At 39.7% G+C, this 21,482-nt stretch overlaps 13 non-coding genes across 13 annotated transcripts; all 13 read right to left on the bottom strand.

Annotated features, from left to right (window-relative positions):
* Positions 1-741: 741 nt before the first annotated feature.
* On the bottom strand, positions 742-829 carry trnay-gua (transfer RNA tyrosine (anticodon GUA)). Its single transcript is given in 2 exon segments — positions 742-777; positions 793-829. It is a non-coding gene; the product is annotated as a tRNA-Tyr (tRNA).
* A 339-nt stretch (positions 830-1,168) lies between these two features.
* Positions 1,169-1,256, bottom strand: trnay-gua (transfer RNA tyrosine (anticodon GUA)). Its single transcript is given in 2 exon segments — positions 1,169-1,204; positions 1,220-1,256. It is a non-coding gene; the product is annotated as a tRNA-Tyr (tRNA).
* Positions 1,257-1,596: 340 nt separating this feature from the next.
* Positions 1,597-1,684, bottom strand: trnay-gua (transfer RNA tyrosine (anticodon GUA)). The gene is given in 2 exon segments: positions 1,597-1,632; positions 1,648-1,684. It is a non-coding gene; the product is annotated as a tRNA-Tyr (tRNA).
* A 339-nt stretch (positions 1,685-2,023) lies between these two features.
* Positions 2,024-2,111, bottom strand: trnay-gua (transfer RNA tyrosine (anticodon GUA)). The gene is given in 2 exon segments: positions 2,024-2,059; positions 2,075-2,111. It is a non-coding gene; the product is annotated as a tRNA-Tyr (tRNA).
* A 767-nt stretch (positions 2,112-2,878) lies between these two features.
* trnay-gua (transfer RNA tyrosine (anticodon GUA)) lies at positions 2,879-2,966 on the bottom strand. The gene is given in 2 exon segments: positions 2,879-2,914; positions 2,930-2,966. It is a non-coding gene; the product is annotated as a tRNA-Tyr (tRNA).
* Positions 2,967-4,160: 1,194 nt separating this feature from the next.
* On the bottom strand, positions 4,161-4,248 carry trnay-gua (transfer RNA tyrosine (anticodon GUA)). Its single transcript is given in 2 exon segments — positions 4,161-4,196; positions 4,212-4,248. It is a non-coding gene; the product is annotated as a tRNA-Tyr (tRNA).
* A 2,903-nt stretch (positions 4,249-7,151) lies between these two features.
* On the bottom strand, positions 7,152-7,239 carry trnay-gua (transfer RNA tyrosine (anticodon GUA)). The gene is given in 2 exon segments: positions 7,152-7,187; positions 7,203-7,239. It is a non-coding gene; the product is annotated as a tRNA-Tyr (tRNA).
* Positions 7,240-10,355: 3,116 nt separating this feature from the next.
* Positions 10,356-10,443, bottom strand: trnay-gua (transfer RNA tyrosine (anticodon GUA)). The gene is given in 2 exon segments: positions 10,356-10,391; positions 10,407-10,443. It is a non-coding gene; the product is annotated as a tRNA-Tyr (tRNA).
* Positions 10,444-13,559: 3,116 nt separating this feature from the next.
* Positions 13,560-13,647, bottom strand: trnay-gua (transfer RNA tyrosine (anticodon GUA)). The gene is given in 2 exon segments: positions 13,560-13,595; positions 13,611-13,647. It is a non-coding gene; the product is annotated as a tRNA-Tyr (tRNA).
* A 2,476-nt stretch (positions 13,648-16,123) lies between these two features.
* trnay-gua (transfer RNA tyrosine (anticodon GUA)) lies at positions 16,124-16,211 on the bottom strand. Its single transcript is given in 2 exon segments — positions 16,124-16,159; positions 16,175-16,211. It is a non-coding gene; the product is annotated as a tRNA-Tyr (tRNA).
* A 2,907-nt stretch (positions 16,212-19,118) lies between these two features.
* On the bottom strand, positions 19,119-19,206 carry trnay-gua (transfer RNA tyrosine (anticodon GUA)). The gene is given in 2 exon segments: positions 19,119-19,154; positions 19,170-19,206. It is a non-coding gene; the product is annotated as a tRNA-Tyr (tRNA).
* A 766-nt stretch (positions 19,207-19,972) lies between these two features.
* On the bottom strand, positions 19,973-20,060 carry trnay-gua (transfer RNA tyrosine (anticodon GUA)). The gene is given in 2 exon segments: positions 19,973-20,008; positions 20,024-20,060. It is a non-coding gene; the product is annotated as a tRNA-Tyr (tRNA).
* A 767-nt stretch (positions 20,061-20,827) lies between these two features.
* trnay-gua (transfer RNA tyrosine (anticodon GUA)) lies at positions 20,828-20,915 on the bottom strand. The gene is given in 2 exon segments: positions 20,828-20,863; positions 20,879-20,915. It is a non-coding gene; the product is annotated as a tRNA-Tyr (tRNA).
* Positions 20,916-21,482: the final 567 nt, after the last annotated feature.

Genomic DNA, 21,482 nt, shown 5'->3' with positions numbered 1-21,482 from the left:
AGAATCTACTAAATAAACTGGAAACGACATTCTCCGATTGAACATTTTCCATTTCTTCCACAAATGATAATTCCTCAAAGTGGTTTTGCACGTCTATGAATTAACTTCTAGCCGGAGTTGAACCAGCGACCAAAGGATTTCAGACACTTTTCATTACAGTCCTCTGCCCCACCACCTGCGCTATCGAATGTTGAGTGGTCTTTCGTAATTGAGAGAATACCTAAAAATGTCTATTGGTAACGACTTTCTCTGATTAACCACCATTTCATCATGAATTGATACTTCCTCAAAGTGGTTTTGCAACTCTATATAATTCCTTCGAGCCAGAGTTGAACCAGCGACCTAAGGATTACATACTCTTTTCACTACAGACCTCCTCTCTACCAACTGAGCTATCGAAGGGTAAGATTTTCAGTGTAATTGAGAGACAATCTACAAAATAAACTGGAAACAACATTCTCTGATTGAACATTTTCCATATCTTCCCCAAATGATAATTCCTCAAAGTAGTTTTGCCCTACAATAAATTACCTTCTAGCCGGAGTTGAACCAGCGACCTAAGGATTTCAGACTATTTTCATTACAGTCCTCTGCCCCACCAACTGCGCTATCGAAGATTGAGTGGGCTTGCGTAATTGAGAGAATACCTAAATATGTCTATTGGTAACGACATTCTCTGATTAACTAGCATTTCATCATGAAATGATACTTCCTCTATGTGGTTTTGCAACTCTATAAAATTCCTTCGAGCCGGAGTTGAACCAGCGACCTAAGGATTTCAGACTCATTTCTCTACAGTCCTCCGCTCTACCAACTGAGCTATCGAAGGTTAAAATTACATGTGTAATTGAGAGAGAATCTACTAAATAAACTGGAAACGACATTCTCCGATTGAACATTTTCCATTTCTTCCACAAATGATAATTCCTCAAAGTGGTTTTGCACGTCTATGAATTAACTTCTAGCCGGAGTTGAACCAGCGACCAAAGGATTTCAGACACTTTTCATTACAGTCCTCTGCCCCACCACCTGCGCTATCGAATGTTGAGTGGTCTTTCGTAATTGAGAGAATACCTAAAAATGTCTATTGGTAACGACTTTCTCTGATTAACCACCATTTCATCATGAATTGATACTTCCTCAAAGTGGTTTTGCAACTCCATAAAATTCCTTCGAGCCGGAGTTGAACCAGCGACCTAAGGATTTCAGACTCATTTCACTACAGTCCTCCGCTCTACCAACTGAGCTATCGAAGGGTGAGACAAATTATGCAATTGGGAGTACATATACTAAATAAACTGGATACGACTATCTCTGATTGAATGTTTGCCATTTCTTCCCCAAATGATGATTTCCTCAAAGTAGTTTTGCCCTTCTATAAAATACCTTGTAGCCGAAGTTGAACCAGCGACCAAAGGATTTTAGACTCTTTTCATTCCAGTCCTCTGCCCCACCAACTGCACTTTCGAAGGTTGAGTGGTCTTGCGTAATTGAGAGAAAACCTAAAAATGTCTATTGGTAACGACATTCTCTGATTAACTAGCATTTCATCATGAAATGATACTTCCTCTATGTGGTTTTGCAACTCTATAAAATTCCTTCGAGCCGGAGTTGAACCAGCGACCTAAGGATTTCAGACTCATTTCTCTACAGTCCTCCGCTCTACCAACTGAGCTATCGAAGGGTAAAATTACATGTGTAATTGAGAGAGAATCTACTAAATAAACTGGAAACGACATTCTCCGATTGAACATTTTCCATTTCTTCCACAAATGATAATTCCTCAAAGTGGTTTTGCACGTCTATGAATTAACTTCTAGCCGGAGTTGAACCAGCGACCAAAGGATTTCAGACACTTTTCATTACAGTCCTCTGCCCCACCACCTGCGCTATCGAATGTTGAGTGGTCTTTCGTAATTGAGAGAATACCTAAAAATGTCTATTGTTAACGACTTTCTCTGATTAACCACCATTTCATCATGAATTGATACTTCCTCAAAGTGGTTTTGCAACTCTATAAAATTCCTTCGAGCCGGAGTTGAACCAGCGACCTAAGGATTTCAGACTCATTTCACTACAGTCCTCCGCTCTACCAACTGAGCTATCGAAGGGTGAGACAAATTATGCAATTGGGAGTACATATACTAAATAAACTGGATACGCCTATCTCTGATTGAATATTTGCCATTTCTTCCCCAAATGATGATTTCCTCAAAGTAGTTTTGCCCTTCTATAAAATACCTTGTAGCCGAAGTTGAACCAGCGACCAAAGGATTTTAGACTCTTTTCATTCCAGTCCTCTGCCCCACCAACTGCACTTTCGAAGGTTGAGTGGTCTTGCGTAATTGAGAGAAAACCTAAAAATGTCTATTGGTAACGACTTTCTCTGATTAACCACCATTTCATAGTGAATGGATACTTCCTCAAAGTGGTTTTGCAACTCTATATAATTCCTTCGAGCCAGATTTGAACCAGCGACCTAAGGATTACATACTCTTTTCACTACAGACCTCCTCTCTACCAACTGAGCTATCGAAGTGTAAGATTTCCAGTGTAATTGAGAGACAATCTACAAAATAAACTGGAAACAACATTCTCTGATTGAACATTTTCCATATCTTCCCCAAATGATAATTCCTCAAAGTAGTTTTGCCCTACAATAAATTACCTTCTAGCCGGAGTTGAACCAGCGACCTAAGGATTTCAGACTATTTTCATTACAGTCCACTGCCCCACCAACTGCGCTATCGAAGGTTGAGTGGTCTTGCGTAATTGAGAGAATACCTAAATATGTCTATTGGTAACGACATTCTCTGATTAACTAGCATTTCATCATGAAATGATACTTCCTCTATGTGGTTTTGCAACTCTATAAAATTCCTTCGAGCCGGAGTTGAACCAGCGACCTAAGGATTTCAGACTCATTTCTCTACAGTCCTCCGCTCTACCAACTGAGCTATCGAAGGGTAAGATTACCAGTGTAATTGAGAGACAATCTACAAAATAAACTGGAAACAACATTCTCTGATTGAACATTTTCCATATCTTCCCCAAATGATAATTCCTCAAAGTAGTTTTGCCCTACTATAAATTACCTTCTAGCCGGAGTTGAACCAGCGACCTAAGGATTTCAGACTATTTTCATTACAGTCCTCTGCCCCACCAACTGCGCTATCGAAGGTTGAGTGGTCTTGCGTAATTGAGAGAATACCTAAATATGTCTATTGGTAACGACATTCTCTGATTAACTAGCATTTCATCATGAAATGATACTTCCTCTATGTGGTTTTGCAACTCTATAATATTCCTTCGAGCCGGAGTTGAACCAGCGACCTAAGGATTTCAGACTCATTTCTCTACAGTCCTCTGCTCTACCAACTGAGCTATCGAAGGGTGTGATAAATTATGCAATTGGGAGTACATATACTAAATAAACTGGATACGACTATCTCTGATTGAATATTTGCCATTTCTTCCCCAAATGATGATTTCCTCAAAGTAGTTTTGCCCTTCTATAAATTACCTTCTAGCCGAAGTTGAACCAGCGACCAAAGGATTTTAGACTCTTTTCATTCCAGTCCTCTGCCCCACCAACTGCACTTTCGAAGGTTGAGTGGTCTTGGGTAATTGAGAGAAAACCTAAATATGTCTATTGGTAAAGACTTTCTCTGATTAACCACCATTTCATCGTGAATTGATACTTCCTCAAAGTGGTTTTGCAACTCTATATAATTCCTTCGAGCCAGAGTTGAACCAGCGACCTAAGGATTACATACTCTTTTCACTACAGACCTCCTCTCTACCAACTGAGCTATCGAAGGGTAAGATTACCAGTGTAATTGAGAGACAATCTACAAAATAAACTGGAAACAACATTCTCTGATTGAACATTTTCCATATCTTCCCCAAATGATAATTCCTCAAAGTAGTTTTGCCCTACTATAAATTACCTTCTAGCCGGAGTTGAACCAGCGACCTAAGGATTTCAGACTATTTTCATTACAGTCCTCTGCCCCACCAACTGCGCTATCGAAGGTTGAGTGGTCTTGCGTAATTGAGAGAATACCTAAATATGTCTATTGGTAACGACATTCTCTGATTAACTAGCATTTCATCATGAAATGATACTTCCTCTATGTGGTTTTGCAACTCTATAAAATTCCTTCGAGCCGGAGTTGAACCAGCGACCTAAGGATTTCAGACTCATTTCTCTACAGTCCTCCGCTCTACCAACTGAGCTATCGAAGGGTAAAATTACATGAGTAATTGAGAGAGAATCTACTAAATAAACTGGAAACGACATTCTCCGATTGAACATTTTCCATTTCTTCCACAAATGATAATTCCTCAAAGTGGTTTTGCACGTCTATGAATTAACTTCTAGCCGGAGTTGAACCAGCGACCAAAGGATTTCAGACACTTTTCATTACAGTCCTCTGCCCCACCACCTGCGCTATCGAATGTTGAGTGGTCTTTCGTAATTGAGAGAATACCTAAAAATGTCTATTGGTAACGACTTTCTCTGATTAACCACCATTTCATCATGAATTGATACTTCCTCAAAGTGGTTTTGCAACTCTGTAAAATTCCTTCGAGCCGGAGTTGAACCAGCGACCTAAGGATTTCAGACTCATTTCACTACACTCCTCCGCTCTACCAACTGAGCTATCGAAGGGTGAGACAAATTATGCAATTGGGAGTACATATACTAAATAAACTGGATACGACTATCTCTGATTGAATATTTGCCATTTCTTCCCCAAATGATGATTTCCTCAAAGTAGTTTTGCCCTTCTATAAAATACCTTGTAGCCGAAGTTGAACCAGCGACCAAAGGATTTTAGACTCTTTTCATTCCAGTCCTCTGCCCCACCAACTGCACTTTCGAAGGTTGAGTGGTCTTGCGTAATTGAGAGAAAACCTAATAATGTCTATTGGTAACGACTTTCTCTGATTAACCACCATTTCATCGTGAATTGATACTTCCTCAAAGTGGTTTTGCAACTCTATAATATTCCTTCGAGCCAGAGTTGAACCAGCGACCTAAGGATTACATACTCTTTTCACTACAGACCTCCTCTCTACCAACTGAGCTATCGAAGGGTAAGATTACTAGTGTAATTGAGAGACAATCTACAAAATAAACTGGAAACAACATTCTCTGATTGAACATTTTCCATATCTTCCCCAAATGATAATTCCTCAAAGTAGTTTTGCCCTACTATAAATTACCTTCTAGCCGAAGTTGAACCAGCGACCAAAGGATTTTAGACACTTTTCATTCCAGTCCTCTGCCCCACCAACTGCACTTTCGAAGGTTGAGTGGTCTTGCGTAATTGAGAGAATACCTAAATATGTCAATTGGTAACGACTTTCTCTGATTAACCACCATTTCATCATGAATTGATACTTCGTCAAAGTGGTTTTGCAACTCTATAAATATCCTTCGAGCCGGAGTTGAACCAGCGACCTAAGGCTTTCAGACTCATTTCACTACAGTCCTCCGCTCTACCAACTGAGCTATCGAAGGGTGAGACAAAATATGCAATTGGGAGTACATATACTAAATAAACTGGATACGACTATCTCTGATTGAATATTTGCCATTTCTTCCCCAAATGATGATTTCCTCAAAGTAGTTTTGCCCTTCTATAAAATACCTTGTAGCCGAAGTTGAACCAGCGACCAAAGGATTTTAGACTCTTTTCATTCCAGTCCTCTGCCCCACCAACTGCACTTTCGAAGGTTGAGTGGTCTTGCGTAATTGAGAGAAAACCTAAAAATGTCTATTGGTAACGACTTTCTCTGATTAACCACCATTTCATCGTGAATGGATACTTCCTCAAAGTGGTTTTGCAACTCTATATAATTCCTTCGAGCCAGAGTTGAACCAGCGACCTAAGGATTACATACTCTTTTCACTACAGACCTCCTCTCTACCAACTGAGCTATCGAAGGGATAGATTACCAGTGTAATTGAGAGACAATCTACAAAATAAACTGGAAACAACATTCTCTGATTGAACATTTTCCATATCTTCCCCAAATGATAATTCCTCAAAGTAGTTTTGCCCTACTATAAATTACCTTCTAGCCGGAGTTGAACCAGCGACCTAAGGATTTCAGACTATTTTCATTACAGTCCTCTGCCCCACCAACTGCGCTATCGAAGGTTGAGTGGTCTTGCGTAATTGAGAGAATACCTAAATATGTCTATTGGTAACGACATTCTCTGATTAACTAGCATTTCATCATGAAATGATACTTCCTCTATGTGGTTTTGCAACTCTATAAAATTCCTTCGAGCCGGAGTTGAACCAGCGACCTAAGGATTTCAGACTCTTTTCTCTACAGTCCTCCGCTCTACCAACTGAGCTAGCAAAGATTAAAATGACATGTGTAATTGAGAGACAATCTACTAAATAAACTGGAAACGACATTCTCCGATTGAACATTTTCCATTTCTTCCACAAATGATAATTCCTCAAAGTGGTTTTGCACGTCTATGAATTAACTTCTAGCCGGAGTTGAACCAGCGACCAAAGGATTTCAGACACTTTTCATTACAGTCCTCTGCCCCACCACCTGCGCTATCGAATGTTGAGTGGTCTTTCGTAATTGAGAGAATACCTAAATATGTCTATTGGTAACGACATTCTCTGATTAACTAGCATTTCATCATGAAATGATACTTCCTCTATGTGGTTTTGCAACTCTATAAAATTCCTTCGAGCCGGAGTTGAACCAGCGACCTAAGGATTTCAGACTAATTTCTCTACAGTCCGCCGCTCTACCAACTGAGCTAGCAAAGATTAAAATGACATGTGTAATTGAGAGACAATCTACTAAATAAACTGGAAACGACATTCTCCGATTGAACATTTTCCATTTCTTCCACAAATGATAATTCCTCAAAGTGGTTTTGCACGTCTATGAATTAACTTCTAGCCGGAGTTGAACCAGCGACCAAAGGATTTCAGACACTTTTCATTACAGTCCTCTGCCCCACCAACTGCGCTATCGAATGTTGAGTGGTCTTTCGTAATTGAGAGAATACCAAAAAATTACTATTGGTAACGACTTTCTCTGATTAACTACCATTTCATCATGAATTGATACTTCCTCAAAGTGGTTTTGCAACTCTATAAAATTCCTTCGAGCCGGAGTTGAACCAGCGACCTAAGGATTTCAGACGCATTTCACTACAGTCCTCCGCTCTACCAACTGAGCTATCGAAGGGTGAGATAATTTATGCAATTGGGAGTACATATACTAAATAAACTGGATACGACTATCTCTGATTGAATATTTGCCATTTCTTCCCCAAATGATGATTTCCTCAAAGTAGTTTTGCCCTTCTATAAATTACCTTCTAGCCGAAGTTGAACCAGCGACCAAAGGATTTTAGACTCTTTTCATTCCAGTCCTCTGCCCCACCAACTGCACTTTCGAAGGTTGAGTGGTCTTGCGTCATTGAGAGAATACCTAAGTATGTCTATTGGTAACGACTTTCTCTGATTAACTACAATTTCATCATGAAATGTAACTTCCTCAAAGTGGTTTTGCAACTCTATAAATTTCCTTCAAGCCGGAGTTGAACCAGCGACCAAAGGATTTTAGACTCTTTTCATTCCAGTCCTCTGCCCCACCAACTGCACTTTCGAAGGTTGAGTGGTCTTGCGTAATTGAGAGAAAACCTAAAAATGTCTATTGGTAACGACTTTCTCTGATTAACCACCATTTCATCGTGAATTGATACTTCCTCAAAGTGGTTTTGCAACTCTATAAAATTCCTTCGAGCCAGAGTTGAACCAGCGACCTAAGGATTACATACTCTTTTCACTACAGACCTCCTCTCTACCAACTGAGCTATCGAAGGGTAAGATTACCAGTGTAATTGAGAGACAATCTACAAAATAAACTGGAAACAACATTCTCTGATTGAACATTTTCCATATCTTCCCCAAATGATAATTCCTCAAAGTAGTTTTGCCCTACTATAAATTACCTTCTAGCCGGAGTTGAACCAGCGACCTAAGGATTTCAGACTATTTTCATTACAGTCCTCTGCCCCACCAACTGCGCTATCGAAGGTTGAGTGGTCTTGCGTAATTGAGAGAATACCTAAATATGTCTATTGGTAACGACATTCTCTGATTAACTAGCATTTCATCATGAAATGATACTTCCTCTATGTGGTTTTGCAACTCTATAAAATTCCTTCGAGCCGGAGTTGAACCAGCGACCTAAGGATTTCAGACTAATTTCTCTACAGTCCGCCGCTCTACCAACTGAGCTAGCAAAGATTAAAATGACATGTGTAATTGAGAGACAATCTACTAAATAAACTGGAAACGACATTCTCCGATTGAACATTTTCCATTTCTTCCACAAATGATAATTCCTCAAAGTGGTTTTGCACGTCTATGAATTAACTTCTAGCCGGAGTTGAACCAGCGACCAAAGGATTTCAGACACTTTTCATTACAGTCCTCTGCCCCACCACCTGCGCTATCGAATGTTGAGTGGTCTTTCGTAATTGAGAGAATACCTAAAAATGTCTATTGGTAACGACTTTCTCTGATTAACCACCATTTCATCATGAATTGATACTTCCTCAAAGTGGTTTTGCAACTCTATATAATTCCTTCGAGCCGGAGTTGAACCAGCGACCCAAGGATTTCAGACTCATTTCACTACAGTCCTCCGCTCTACCAACTGAGCTATCGAAGGGTGAGACAAATTATGCAATTGGGAGTACATATACTAAATAAACTGGATACGACTATCTCTGATTGAATATTTGCCATTTCTTCCCCAAATGATGATTTCCTCAAAGTAGTTTTGCCCTTCTATAAAATACCTTGTAGCCGAAGTTGAACCAGCGACCAAAGGATTTTAGACTCTTTTCATTCCAGTCCTCTGCCCCACCAACTGCACTTTCGAAGGTTGAGTGGTCTTGCGTAATTGAGAGAAAACCTAAAAATGTCTATTGGTAACGACTTTCTCTGATTAACCACCATTTCATCGTGAATTGATACTTCCTCAAAGTGGTTTTGCAACTCTATAAAATTCCTTCGAGCCAGAGTTGAACCAGCGACCTAAGGATTTCATACTCTTTTCACTACAGACCTCCTCTCTACCAACTGAGCTATCGAAGGGTAAGATTACCAGTGTAATTGAGAGACAATCTACAAAATAAACTGGAAACAACATTCTCTGATTGAACATTTTCCATATCTTCCCCAAATGATAATTCCTCAAAGTAGTTTTGCCCTACTATAAATTACCTTCTAGCCGGAGTTGAACCAGCGACCTAAGGATTTCAGACTATTTTCAATACAGTCCTCTGCCCCACCAACTGCGCTATCGAAGGTTGAGTGGTCTTGCGTAATTGAGAGAATACCTAAATATGTCTATTGGTAACGACATTCTCTGATTAACTAGCATTTCATCATGAAATGATACTTCCTCTATGTGGTTTTGCAACTCTATAAAATTCCTTCGAGCCGGAGTTGAACCAGCGACCTAAGGATTTCAGACTCATTTCTCTACAGTCCTCCGCTCTACCAACTGAGCTATCAAAGGGTAAAATTACATGTGTAATTGAGAGAGAATCTACTAAATAAACTGGAAACGACATTCTCCGATTGAACATTTTCCATTTCTTCCACAAATGATAATTCCTCAAAGTGGTTTTGCACGTCTATGAATTAACTTCTAGCCGGAGTTGAACCAGCGACCAAAGGATTTCAGACACTTTTCATTACAGTCCTCTGCCCCACCACCTGCGCTATCGAATGTTGAGTGGTCTTTCGTAATTGAGAGAATACCTAAAAATGTCTATTGTTAACGACTTTCTCTGATTAACCACCATTTCATCATGAATTGATACTTCCTCAAAGTGGTTTTGCAACTCTATAAAATTCCTACGAGCCGGAGTTGAACCAGCGACCTAAGGATTTCAGACTCATTTCACTACAGTCCTCCGCTCTACCAACTGAGCTATCGAAGGGTGAGACAAATTATGCAATTGGGAGTACATATACTAAATAAACTGGATACGACTATCTCTGATTGAATATTTGCCATTTCTTCCCCAAATGATGATTTCCTCAAAGTAGTTTTGCCCTTCTATAAAATACCTTCTAGCCGAAGTTGAACCAGCGACCAAAGGATTTTAGACTCTTTTCATTCCAGTCCTCTGCCCAACCAACTGCACTTTCGAAGGTTGAGTGGTCTTGCGTAATTGAGAGAATACCTAAAAATGTCTATTGGTAACGACTTTCTCTGATTAACCACCATTTCATCATGAATTGATACTTCGTCAAAGTGGTTTTGCAACTCTATAAAAATCCTTCGAGCCGGAGTTGAACCAGCGACCTAAGGATTTCAGACTCATTTCACTACAGTCCTCCGCTCTACCAACTGAGCTATCGAAGGGTGAGATAATTTATGCAATTGGGAGTACATATACTAAATAAACTGGATACGACTATCTCTGATTGAATATTTGCCATTTCTTCCCCAAATGATGATTTCCTCAAAGTAGTTTTGCCCTTCTATAAATTACCTTCTAGCCGAAGTTGAACCAGCGACCAAAGGATTTTAGACTCTTTTCATTCCAGTCCTCTGCCCCACCAACTGCACTTTCGAAGGTTGAGTGGTCTTGCGTCATTGAGAGAATACCTAAGTATGTCTATTGGTAACGACTTTCTCTGATTAACTACAATTTCATCATGAAATGTAACTTCCTCAAAGTGGTTTTGCAACTCTATAAATTTCCTTCAAGCCGGAGTTGAACCAGCGACCAAAGGATTTTAGACTCTTTTCATTCCAGTCCTCTGCCCCACCAACTGCACTTTCGAAGGTTGAGTGGTCTTGCGTAATTGAGAGAAAACCTAAAAATGTCTATTGGTAACGACTTTCTCTGATTAACCACCATTTCATCGTGAATTGATACTTCCTCAAAGTGGTTTTGCAACTCTATAAAATTCCTTCGAGCCAGAGTTGAACCAGCGACCTAAGGATTACATACTCTTTTCACTACAGACCTCCTCTCTACCAACTGAGCTATCGAAGGGTAAGATTACCAGTGTAATTGAGAGACAATCTACAAAATAAACTGGAAACAACATTCTCTGATTGAACATTTTCCATATCTTCCCCAAATGATAATTCCTCAAAGTAGTTTTGCCCTACTATAAATTACCTTCTAGCCGGAGTTGAACCAGCGACCTAAGGATTTCAGACTATTTTCATTACAGTCCTCTGCCCCACCAACTGCGCTATCGAAGGTTGAGTGGTCTTGCGTAATTGAGAGAATACCTAAATATGTCTATTGGTAACGACATTCTCTGATTAACTAGCATTTCATCATGAAATGATACTTCCTCTATGTGGTTTTGCAACTCTATAAAATTCCTTCGAGCCGGAGTTGAACCAGCGACCTAAGGATTTCAGACTAATTTCTCTACAGTCCGCCGCTCTACCAACTGAGCTAGCAAAGATTAAAATGACATGTGTAATTGAGAGACAATCTACTAAATAAACTGGAAACGACATTCTCCGATTGAACATTTTCCATTTCTTCCACAAATGATAATTCCTCAAAGTGGTTTTGCACGTCTATGAATTAACTTCTAGCCGGAGTTGAACCAGCGACCAAAGGATTTCAGACACTTTTCATTACAGTCCTCTGCCCCACCACCTGCGCTATCGAATGTTGAGTGGTCTTTCGTAATTGAGAGAATACCTAAAAATGTCTATTGGTAACGACTTTCTCTGATTAACCACCATTTCATCATGAATTGATACTTCCTCAAAGTGGTTTTGCAACTCTATATAATTCCTTCGAGCCGGAGTTGAACCAGCGACCCAAGGATTTCAGACTCATTTCACTACAGTCCTCCGCTCTACCAACTGAGCTATCGAAGGGTGAGACAAATTATGCAATTGGGAGTACATATACTAAATAAACTGGATACGACTATCTCTGATTGAATATTTGCCATTTCTTCCCCAAATGATGATTTCCTCAAAGTAGTTTTGCCCTTCTATAAAATACCTTGTAGCCGAAGTTGAACCAGCGACCAAAGGATTTTAGACTCTTTTCATTCCAGTCCTCTGCCCCACCAACTGCACTTTCGAAGGTTGAGTGGTCTTGCGTAATTGAGAGAAAACCTAAAAATGTCTATTGGTAACGACTTTCTCTGATTAACCACCATTTCATCGTGAATTGATACTTCCTCAAAGTGGTTTTGCAACTCTATAAAATTCCTTCGAGCCAGAGTTGAACCAGCGACCTAAGGATTTCATACTCTTTTCACTACAGACCTCCTCTCTACCAACTGAGCTATCGAAGGGTAAGATTACCAGTGTAATTGAGAGACAATCTACAAAATAAACTGGAAACAACATTCTCTGATTGAACATTTTCCATATCTTCCCCAAATGATAATTCCTCAAAGTAGTTTTGCCCTACAATAAATTACCTTCTAGCCGGAGTTGAACCAGCGACCTAAGGATTTCAGACTATTTTCATTACAGTCCTCTGCCCCACCAACTGCGCTATCGAAGGTTGAGTGGTCTTGCGTAATTGAGAGAATACCTAAATATGTCTATTGGTAACGACATTCTCTGATTAACTAGCATTTCATCATGAAATGATACTTCCTCTATGTGGTTTTGCAACTCTATAAAATTCCTTCGAGCCGGAGTTGAACCAGCGACCTAAGGATTTCAGACTCATTTCTCTACAGTCCTCCGCTCTACCAACTGAGCTATCAAAGGGTAAAATTACATGTGTAATTGAGAGAGAATCTACTAAATAAACTGGAAACGACATTCTCCGATTGAACATTTTCCATTTCTTCCACAAATGATAATTCCTCAAAGTGGTTTTGCACGTCTATGAATTAACTTCTAGCCGGAGTTGAACCAGCGACCAAAGGATTTCAGACACTTTTCATTACAGTCCTCTGCCCCACCACCTGCGCTATCGAATGTTGAGTGGTCTTTCGTAATTGAGAGAATACCTAAAAATGTCTATTGTTAACGACTTTCTCTGATTAACCACCATTTCATCATGAATTGATACTTCCTCAAAGTGGTTTTGCAACTCTATAAAATTCCTACGAGCCGGAGTTGAACCAGCGACCTAAGGATTTCAGACTCATTTCACTACAGTCCTCCGCTCTACCAACTGAGCTATCGAAGGGTGAGACAAATTATGCAATTGGGAGTACATATACTAAATAAACTGGATACGACTATCTCTGATTGAATATTTGCCATTTCTTCCCCAAATGATGATTTCCTCAAAGTAGTTTTGCCCTTCTATAAAATACCTTCTAGCCGAAGTTGAACCAGCGACCAAAGGATTTTAGACTCTTTTCATTCCAGTCCTCTGCCCAACCAACTGCACTTTCGAAGGTTGAGTGGTCTTGCGTAATTGAGAGAATACCTAAAAATGTCTATTGGTAACGACTTTCTCTGATTAACCACCATTTCATCATGAATTGATACTTCGTCAAAGTGGTTTTGCAACTCTATAAAAATCCTTCGAGCCGGAGTTGAACCAGCGACCTAAGGATTTCAGACTCATTTCACTACAGTCCTCCGCTCTACCAACTGAGCTATCGAAGGGTGAGACAAAATATGCAATTGGGAGTACATATACTAAATAAACTGGATACGACTATCTCTGATTGAATATTTGCCATTTCTTCCCCAAATGATGATTTCCTCAAAGTAGTTTTGCCCTTCTATAAAATACCTTGTAGCCGAAGTTGAACCAGGGACCAAAGGATTTTAGACTCTTTTCATTCCAGTCCTCTGCCCCACCAACTGCACTTTCGAAGGTTGAGTGGTCTTGCGTAATTGAGAGAAAACCTAAAAATGTCTATTGGTAACGACTTTCTCTGATTAACCACCATTTCATCGTGAATGGATACTTCCTCAAAGTGGTTTTGCAACTCTATATAATTCCTTCGAGCCAGAATTGAACCAGCGACCTAAGGAATACATACTCTTTTCACTACAGACCTCCTCTCTACCAACTGAGCTATCGAAGGGTTAGATTACCAGTGTAATTGAGAGACAATCTACAAAATAAACTGGAAACAACATTCTCTGATTGAACATTTTCCATATCTTCCCCAAATGATAATTCCTCAAAGTAGTTTTGCCCTACTATAAATTACCTTCTAGCCGGAGTTGAACCAGCGACCTAAGGATTTCAGACTATTTTCATTACAGTCCTCTGCCCCACCAACTGCACTTTCGAAGGTTGAGTGGTCTTGCGTAATTGAGAGAATACCTAAAAATGTCTATTGGTAACGACTTTCTCTGATTAACCACCATTTCATCATGAATTGATACTTCGTCAAAGTGGTTTTGCAACTCTATAAAAATCCTTCGAGCCGGAGTTGAACCAGCGACCTGAGGCTTTCAGACTCATTTCACTACAGTCCTCCGCTCTACCAACTGAGCTATCGAAGGGTGAGACAAAATATGCAATTGGGAGTACATATACTAAATAAACTGGATACGACTATCTCTGATTGAATATTTGCCATTTCTTCCCCAAATGATGATTTCCTCAAAGTAGTTTTGCCCTTCTATAAAATACCTTGTAGCCGAAGTTGAACCAGCGACCAAAGGATTTTAGACTCTTTTCATTCCAGTCCTCTGCCCCACCAACTGCACTTTCGAAGGTTGAGTGGTCTTGCGTAATTGAGAGAAAACCTAAAAATGTCTATTGGTAACGACTTTCTCTGATGAACCACCATTTCATCGTGAATGGATACTTCCTCAAAGTGGTTTTGCAACTCTATATAATTCCTTCGAGCCAGAGTTGAACCAGCGACCTAAGGATTACATACTCTTTTCACTACAGACCTCCTCTCTACCAACTGAGCTATCGAAGGGTTAGATTACCAGTGTAATTGAGAGACAATCTACAAAATAAACTGGAAACAACATTCTCTGATTGAACATTTTCCATATCTTCCCCAAATGATAATTCCTCAAAGTAGTTTTGCCCTACTATAAATTACCTTCTAGCCGGAGTTGAACCAGCGACCTAAGGATTTCAGACTATTTTCATTACAGTCCTCTGCCCCACCAACTGCGCTATCGAAGGTTGAGTGGTCTTGCGTAATTGAGAGAATACCTAAATATGTCTATTGGTAACGACATTCTCTGATTAACTAGCATTTCATCATGAAATGATACTTCCTCTATGTGGTTTTGCAACTCTATAAAATTTCTTCGAGCCGGAGTTGAACCAGCGACCTAAGGATTTCAGACTCATTTCTCTACAGTCCTCCGCTCTACCAACTGTGCTATCGAAGGGTAAAATTACATGTGTAATTGAGAGAGAATCTACTAAATAAACTGGAAACGACATTCTCCGATTGAACATTTTCCATTTCTTCCACAAATGATAATTCCTCAAAGTGGTTTTGCACGTCTATGAATTAACTTCTAGCCGGAGTTGAACCAGCGACCAAAGGATTTCAGACACTTTTCATTACAGTCCTCTGCCCCACCACCTGCGCTATCGAATGTTGAGTGGTCTTTCGTAATTGAGAGAATACCTAAAAATGTCTATTGGTAACGACTTTCTCTGATTAACCACCATTTCATCATGAATTGATACTTCCTCAAAGTGGTTTTGCAACTCTATAAAATTCCTTCGAGCCGGAGTTGAACCAGCGAACTAAGGATTTCAGACTCATTTCTCTACAGTCCTCCGCTCTACCAACTGAGCTATCGAAGGGTAAAATTACATGTGTAATTGAGAGAGAATCTACTAAATAAACTGGAAACGACATTCTCCGATTGAACATTTTCCATTTCTTCCACAAATGATAATTCCTCAAAGTGGTTTTGCACGTCTATGAATTAACTTCTAGCCGGAGTTGAACCAGCGACCAAAGGATTTCAGACACTTTTCATTACAGTCCTCTGCCCCACCACCTGCGCTATCGAATGTTGAGTGGTCTTTCGTAATTGAGAGAATACCTAAAAATGTCTATTGGTAACGACTTTCTCTGATTAACCACCATTTCATCATGAATTGATACTTCCTCAAAGTGGTTTTGCAACTCTATATAATTCCTTCGAGCCGGAGTTGAACCAGCGACCTAAGGATTTCAGACTCATTTCACTACAGTCCTCCGCTCTACCAACTGAGCTATCGAAGGGTGAGACAAATTATGCAATTGGGAGTACATATACTAAATAAACTGGATACGACTATCTCTGATTGAATATTTGCCATTTCTTCCCCAAATGATGATTTCCTCAAAGTAGTTTTGCCCTTCTATAAAATACCTTGTAGCCGAAGTTGAACCAGCGACCAAAGGATTTTAGACTCTTTTCATTCCAGTCCTCTGCCCCACCAACTGCACTTTCGAAGGTTGAGTGGTCTTGCGTAATTGAGAGAAAACCTAAAAATGTCTATTGGTAACGACTTTCTCTGATTAACCACCATTTCATCGTGAATTGATACTTCCTCAAAGTGGTTTTGCAACTCTATAAAATTCCTTCGAGCCAGAGTTGAACCAGCGACCTAAGGATTACATACTCTTTTCACTACAGTCCTCCGCTCTACCAACTGAGCTATCGAAGGGTGAGACAAATTATGCAATTGGGAGTACATATACTAAATAAACTGGATACGACTATCTCTGATTTAATATTTGCCATTTCTTCCCCAAATGATGATTTCCTCAAAGTAGTTTTGCCCTTCTATAAATTACCTTCTAGCCGAAGTTGAACCAGCGACCAAAGGATTTTAGACTCTTTTCATTCCAGTCTTCTGCCCCACCAACTGCACTTTCGAAGGTTGAGTGGTCTTGCGTAATTGAGAGAAAACCTAAAAATGTCTATTGGTAACGACTTTCTCTGATTAACCACCATTTCATCGTGAATTGATACTTCCTCAAAGTGGTTTTGCAACTCTATAAAATTCCTTCGAGGCAGAGTTGAACCAGCGACCTAAGGATTACATACTCTTTTCACTACAGACCTCCTCTCTACCAACTGAGCTATCGAAGGGTAAGATTACCAGTGTAATTGAGAGACAATCTACAAAATAAACTGGAAACAACATTCTCTGATTGAACATTTTCCATATCTTCCCCAAATGATAATTCCTCAAAGTAGTTTTGCCCTACTATAAATTACCTTCTAGCCGGAGTTGAACCAGCGACCTAAGGATTTCAGACTATTTTCATTACAGTCCTCTGCCCCACCAACTGCGCTATCGAAGGTTGAGTGGTCTTGCGTAATTGAGAGAATACCTAAATATGTCTATTGGTAACGACATTCTCTGATTAACTAGCATTTCATCATGAAATGATACTTCCTCTATGTGGTTTTGCAACTCTATAAAATTCCTTCGAGCCGGAGTTGAACCAGCGACCTAAGCATTTCAGACTAATTTCTCTACAGTCCGCCGCTCTACCAACTGAGCTAGCAAAGATTAAAATGACATGTGTAATTGAGAGACAATCTACTAAATAAACTGGAAACGACATTCTCCGATTGAACATTTTCCATTTCTTCCACAAATGATAATTCCTCAAAGTGGTTTTGCACGTCTATGAATTAACTTCTAGCCGGAGTTGAACCAGCGACCAAAGGATTTCAGACACTTTTCATTACAGTCCTCTGCCCCACCACCTGCGCTATCGAATGTTGAGTGGTCTTTCGTAATTGAGAGAATACCTAAATATGTCTATTGGTAACGACATTCTCTGATTAACTAGCATTTCATCATGAAATGATACTTCCTCTATGTGGTTTTGCAACTCTATAAAATTCCTTCGAGCCGGAGTTGAACCAGCGACCTAAGGATTTCAGATTAATTTCTCTACAGTCCGCCGCTCTACCAACTGAGCTAGCAAAGATTAAAATGACATGAGTAATTGAGAGACAATCTACTAAATAAACTGGAAACGACATTCTCCGATTGAACATTTTCCATTTCTTCCACAAATGATAATTCCTCAAAGTGGTTTTGCACGTCTATGAATTAACTTCTCGCCGGAGTTGAACCAGCGACCAAAGGATTTCAGACTAATTTCTCTACAGTCCGCCGCTCTACCAACTGAGCTAGCAAAGATTAAAATGACATGTGTAATTGAGAGACAATCTACTAAATAAACTGGAAACGACATTCTCCGATTGAACATTTTCCATTTCTTCCACAAATGATAATTCCTCAAAGTGGTTTTGCACGTCTATGAATTAACTTCTAGCCGGAGTTGAACCAGCGACCTAAGGATTTCAGACTAATTTCACTACAGTCCTCCGCTCTACCAACTGAGCTATCGAAGGGTGAGACAAATTATGCAATTGGGAGTACATATACTAAATAAACTGGATACGACTATCTCTGATTGAATATTTGCCATTTCTTCCCCAAATGATGATTTCCTCAAAGTAGTTTTGCCCTTCTATAAAATACCTTGTAGCCGAAGTTGAACCAGCGACCAAAGGATTTTAGACTCTTTTCATTCCAGTCCTCTGCCCCACCAACTGCACTTTCGAAGGTTGAGTGGTCTTGCGTAATTGAGAGTAAACCTAAAAATGTCTATTGGTAACGACTTTCTCTGATTAACCACCATTTCATCGTGAATTGATACTTCCTCAAAGTGGTTTTGCAACTCTATAAAATTCCTTCGAGCCAGAGTTGAACCAGCGACCTAAGGATTACATACTCTTTTCACTACAGACCTCCTCTCTACCAACTGAGCTATCGAAGGGTAAGATTACCAGTGTAATTGAGAGACAATCTACAAAATAAACTGGAAACAACATTCTCCGATTGAACATTTTCCATATCTTCCCCAAATGATAATTCCTCAAAGTAGTTTTGCCCTACTATAAATTACCTTCTAGCCGGAGTTGAACCAGCGACCTAAGGATTTCAGACTATTTTCATTACAGTCCTCTGCCCCACCAACTGCGCTATCGAAGGTTGAGTGGTCTTGCGTAATTGAGAGAATACCTAAATATGTCTATTGGTAACGACATTCTCTGATTAACTAGCATTTCATCATGAAATGATACTTCCTCTATGTGGTTTTGCAACTCTATAAAATTCCTTCGAGCCGGAGTTGAACCAGCGACCTAAGGATTTCAGACTCATTTCTCTACAGTCCTCCGCTCTACCAACTGAGCTATCGAAGGGTAAAATTACATGTGTAATTGAGAGAGAATCTACTAAATAAACTGGAAACGACATTCTCCGATTGAACATTTTCCATTTCTTCCACAAATGATAATTCCTCAAAGTAGTTTTGCCCTACTATAAATTACCTTCTAGCCGGAGTTGAACCAGCGACCTAAGGATTTCAGACTATTTTCATTACAGTCCTCTGCCCCACCAACTGCGCTATCGAAGGTTGAGTGGTCTTGCGTAATTGAGAGAATACCTAAATATGTCTATTGGTAACGACATTCTCTGATTAACTAGCATTTCATCATGAAATGATACTTCCTCTATGTGGTTTTGCAACTCTATAAAATACCTTCGAGCCGGAGTTGAACCAGCGACCTAAGGATTTCAGACTCATTCCTCTACAGTCCTCCGCTCTACCAACTGAGCTATCGAAGGGTAAAATTAAATGTGTAATTGAGAGAGAATCTACTAAATAAACTGGAAACGACATTCTCCGATTGAACATTTTCCATTTCTTCCACAAATGATAATTCCTCAAAGTGGTTTTGCACGTCTATGAATTAACTTCTAGCCGGAGTTGAACCAGCGACCAAAGGATTTCAGACACTTTTCATTACAGTCCTCTGCCCCACCACCTGCGCTATCGAATGTTGAGTGGTCTTTCGTAATTGAGAGAATACCTAAAAATGTCTATTGGTAACGACTTTCTCTGATTAACCACCATTTCATCATGAATTGATACTTCCTCAAAGTGGTTTTGCAACTCTATAAAATTCCTTCGAGCCGGAGTTGAACCAGCGACCTAAGGATTTCAGACTCATTTCACTACAGTCCTCCGCTCTACCAACTGAGCTATCGAAGGGTGAGACAAATTATGCAATTGGGAGTACATATACTAAATAAACTGGATACGACTATCTCTGATTGAATATTTGCCATTTCTTCCCCAAATGATGATTTCCTCAAAGTAGTTTTGCCCTTCTATATAATACCTTGTAGCCGAAGTTGAACCAGCGACCAAAGGATTTTAGACTCTTTTCATTCCAGTCCTCTGCCCCACCAACTGCACTTTTGAAGGTTGAGTGGTCTTGCGTAATTGAGAGAAAACCTAAAAATGTCTATTGGTAACGACTTTCTCTGATTAACCACCATTTCATCGTGAATTGATACTTCCTCAAAGTGGTTTTGCAACTCTATAAAATTCCTTCGAGCCAGAGTTGAACCGGCGACCTAAGGATTACATACTCTTTTCACTACAGACCTCCTCTCTACCAACTGAGCTATCGAAGGGTAAGATTACCAGTGTAATTGAGAGACAATCTACAAAATAAACTGGAAACAACATTCTCTGATTGAACATTTTCCATATCTTCCCCAAATGATAACTCCTCAAAGTAGTTTTGCCCTACTATAAATTACCTTCTAGCCGGAGTTGAACCAGCGACCTAAGGATTTCAGACTATTTTCATTACAGTCCTCTGCCCCACCAACTGCGCTATCGAAGGTTGAGTGGTCTTGCGTAATTGAGAGAATACCTAAATATGTCTATTGGTAACGACATTCTCTGATTAACTAGCATTTCATCATGAAATGATACTTCCTCTATGTGGTTTTGCAACTCTATAAAATTCCTTCGAGCCGGAGTTGAACCAGCGACCTAAGGATTTCAGACTCATTTCTCTACAGTCCTCCGCTCTACCAACTGAGCTATCGAAGGGTGTGATAAATTATGCAATTGGGAGTACATATACTAAATAAACTGGATACGACTATCTCTGATTTAATATTTGCCATTTCTTCCCCAAATGATGATTTCCTCAAAGTAGTTTTGCCCTTCTATAAATTACCTTCTAGCCGAAGTTGAACCAGCGACCAAAGGATTTTAGACTCTTTTCATTCCAGTCTTCTGCCCCACCAACTGCACTTTCGAAGGTTGAGTGGTCTTGCGTAATTGAGAGAAAACCTAAAAATGTCTATTGGTAACGACTTTCTCTGATTAACCACCATTTCATCGTGAATTGATACTTCCTCAAAGTGGTTTTGCAACTCTATATAATTCCTTCGAGAAAGAGTTGAACCAGCGACCTAAGGATTACATACTCTTTTCACTACAGACCTCCTCTCTACCAACTGAGCTATCGAAGGGTAAGATTAACAGTGTAATTGAGAGACAATCTACAAAATAAACTGGAAACAACATTCTCTGATTGAACATTTTCCATATCTTCCCCAAATGATAATTCCTCAAAGTAGTTTTGACCTACTATTAATTACCTTCTAGCCG

The sequence above is a fragment of the Gadus macrocephalus genome, chromosome 22 (genome assembly GCF_031168955.1).
Source record: "Gadus macrocephalus chromosome 22, ASM3116895v1".
Taxonomy (NCBI): Eukaryota; Metazoa; Chordata; class Actinopteri; order Gadiformes; family Gadidae; genus Gadus; species Gadus macrocephalus.
This window is presented reverse-complemented; position numbering and strand designations above follow the sequence as displayed.